This window comes from Elaeis guineensis, chromosome 3 (genome assembly GCF_000442705.2).
Source record: "Elaeis guineensis isolate ETL-2024a chromosome 3, EG11, whole genome shotgun sequence".
Taxonomy (NCBI): Eukaryota; Viridiplantae; Streptophyta; class Magnoliopsida; order Arecales; family Arecaceae; genus Elaeis; species Elaeis guineensis.
Window position 1 is genome coordinate 114,595,559 of NC_025995.2, and position 3,743 is coordinate 114,599,301.

Sequence of the window (3,743 nt, forward strand, 5' to 3'; positions counted from 1 at the left end):
AATAAAATATTAGCGACAATAAATAGCGATGGTAAGTCCGTCGCTTATAATAATTTTCATATCTTTTTTTAATTTAATATAACAAAAAAAATAAAATATTATTAATAATTTTAGAATTAAATTAATTGAAACTGTAAAATTAAAATAATTGGTATGCCTTAAGTCTCAACCTTTATGGATGGGTATATTTTGATATACTTCTTCGATTCTCGAATACATTATTCCTACACATTCTATTCGACGATGCAGACACCCCCGACTAGTCCATCGAATGGTTAAATTGAATTTTGACCCCCTGCTTCTCCTTCTCCTCCTATACGTTGTCTACAGTAGTAGGTGGATGAGAGCCAGATGTCCCAACATCCTATAATAAAATAATAAAATATTATTAATAATTTTAAAATTAAATTAATTAAAATTATAAAACTAAAGTAATTGGTGTGCCTCAAGCATAAATTTTTATTGAAGAATATATTTTAATATATTTTAATTCTCGAACAAATTGTTTCCACATATTTCATTCAATGATATGGAGCTATAGATAGCCCCGACTAGTCCATCAGATGGTTAGCTTAAATTTTGACTAACTGAATTTTTCTTTCCTCTTGCTTGAAACCTAAACCGGCACAAAAAGATATATTTCGATATACTCTTCTAATTCTCGAATGGATTATTTTTATATATTTTATTTGATGATACGAAGCTGTAAATGCCTTCAGCCTATCCATCAAATTTTTAGCTTGAATTTTGACCCCCTAGATGCCATCTTCCTCCCGTTTGAAGCCTAAATTGGTACAAAGAGATATATTTCGATATACTCCTCCGATTCTTGAGCAAATTATTCCTACACATCTCATTCGATGATATGGATGTATCTACACCTCCATCCCATCCATCGGATGGGTAAATTGACTTTTGACCCCCAAATATTCTTGACTCAAGTTTAACTATGTGAAACTTTTAAATATAAAAATTTAAAATAAGTAAAAAAATTTATTAATACTGCTTAACTTACTTACCGTGATAACTGTGACAACGAGTTCAGCTGATCGCTCAAAACTGAAAAACTCCATAGCGAATTATCTGAGGTTGTATAGTCCATCCCAGAGCCTACGTGTAGCCACCTTCTCGAAGGTCCAACAGTCAACCTCTTCATCTTAAGGAGTCTCAAATCGGTAGTACTCCCACAATTAAAAGTAAATATATATTAATAAATAGAATATAAATATATTATAAATTTAGAAATTAAATATCTTTGATTTATCAAGAACATCTCCCAAACTACGTCACGAGCCTCCAAATAGCATTGCAAATGGAGAGGACCAAGATGCACGTCTCACGCATGCAGACTTGGGATGCCAGATGATTAGATCGTGTGCCTTATGCACTAAGGACTGCTGTCCAAGACAATCGGATCGCGAATCCTATGCTGATGGGCTGAGCTGGGGCAGCCACGGAGGCGGCCCCCCTAAAACCCTCGTAAGGCATCCAGACAAATCTCATCTCAGGGATTCTAAAGTAGTGAGCAGCATTGCAAATGGGGATAGCCGCGATGCGCATCATGCACATGTAGGCGTCAATCACAGGATGATCAGGCCGTATGATCCGTGCTTAGAAAATGTCATCTAAGGCAGTCAGGTCGCGCATCCCATATCGATGGGCCAAGTTGGGGCATCCACAGTGGCGGCACCCCCTACCACCCTAGCAGAGCATCCAAGCAAATTCTATTCTGGAGGTTCAAAAGTATGGAGCAGTATTGTAAATGGGGAGGGCCGGGATGTGCGTCCCGTGCACATGGCCTTAAGGCACCGGATGACCAGATCGAACCACAAATTAAATTCAAACATCATAATTAAAATAAATATCGCATATATGTTAAATAAATATCTATATCATAAATTTAAATAAACACTATATGTTAAATAAATAACTAATTAATCTTAATTAATTAAGCTTAATTACCAATAGTGTGTGGCAACAACTCTATCGCTATCACCGCTATCGTCGCTACTACTCACTAAAGGATGGAGAAAAGGGGAGGGAATGGTGAGGAAAGACGGCAATTCGGTGTGGCGATGGGGGCAGCATGGGGACAGTGGTGGTGGGAGAACTATTGCAGTAAGGGAAGAAGAGGGGAGGCGGGGGTGTGGGGATGACGGATCCGATGGTTGAAGAAGGGGGGACCGGCGGGGATGGCGAATCCGACGAGGAAAGAAGGGGTGAGGCAATAGGGACAACACGGGAACTACCACAGGGAAGAAGAGGAGAGGTGAGAGCACGGGGATGGCAAATCCGATGGAAGAAAAAGGGGGAGGCAATGGGGATGACGAATCTCATGAGAGAAGGGGAGAGACAGGGGCGAAAAGTGATCGATCGAAAAGAGGTTTTGAATTTTAGGACATTTATTAGCAATGGCGATCAATTGCATCGCTAATAAGGATTATGCCATCACCAATATACTTTTTATGGAGAAAACATAAATAAATAAAAATTAAGATTTTTAGTGATGGTGATAGCTGTCACTAATAATAAAATATTTCATCGCTAATAGTTGTCTAAACTTTAGCGTTTGATTTTTGTCTATCGTAATAAATTATCGTTAAATACAGTTATTAGTGACGGCTAATAGCCATCGCTAATAGTGAATATTCTTGTAGTGATTCTTCTCCAAAAATTTAAAATTTCATAAAATTTTATGGAGATATTTTGAAAATTTAATTTTACATTACTAATAATCTGATTGCCATATCAAATATGCCAATCAAGATTCTCAGTAATTTTACTGTAACATTATCTGTGTGTATCAAATACAGTAACTAATATTACTAGTAATTTAATGGCGATAATCTATCTTGAAGATAATCCACAGTACTTTTCAAGTTTGCCCGGCAATGCACCAAACACAATCTAGGTATTATTGCTCCTACACTAGCTCGCTGGTTTTGTTGGGTTAAGCCATGGCAAAGTTGGTTGTGATTCTAGTTTAGCCCTAAAGAGGGCTATTTTTATTGGCCATGATTCCTCTCTCAAAGGCACGAGAATATTTAGAGAATTATTGAGGGGCCAATTCACAAATAATTCAAGCCCTTTGCAAAGAAACTAGGTTAAACCAAGGTACTGCATAGGAAGTCTGAGCTTAAGAACATCAAAATTTCCATTCTTTCAGTGACGGAGAGCAGACGGCCTAGTAGGCTTTGTGGTTCGAGATGAGATGAGTTCATTTATTATGGTAGAGACTATGGCTATTGAAGGGTTCAGATTGTATCTGTTGTGCAAAATAATAATTCATTTTTTCTCATGATGTGAATCATTAAATCGCATAATAGCCATTATAAGATCTTTGCAAGCAGATGGAAGAGAAAGTTTGGAGTGCTTTGAGAGTTGTTCGATATCTGACAATCGGGATAATCTCTGCCAGATGCAACATAAGAAATTTATGGAAAATGAGAAAAGAATTTCTTCAAAGGTTGGGAGAAGTCAAATTCAAAAGGTAGAAAGACGGGCAATGGGATGTAAAAATAATTAGCTTTTCAGCGAGAGCAAGACTAGCTCGGAGAGATGGCTACCAATAACCCACAAGCATTGTATAAGTTAAAATGTTCTAAATTTGCATAAAGTCAATTCCGCTGCTGATTGCAATTGGCAAGGAAAAGCATTGAAGCTCTTAGATCTTTTGTTTGGAGAACTGTGGTCCCAAGATTCAAAAACAGACTTATCTATTTATTTATTTATATGCTTGTGCA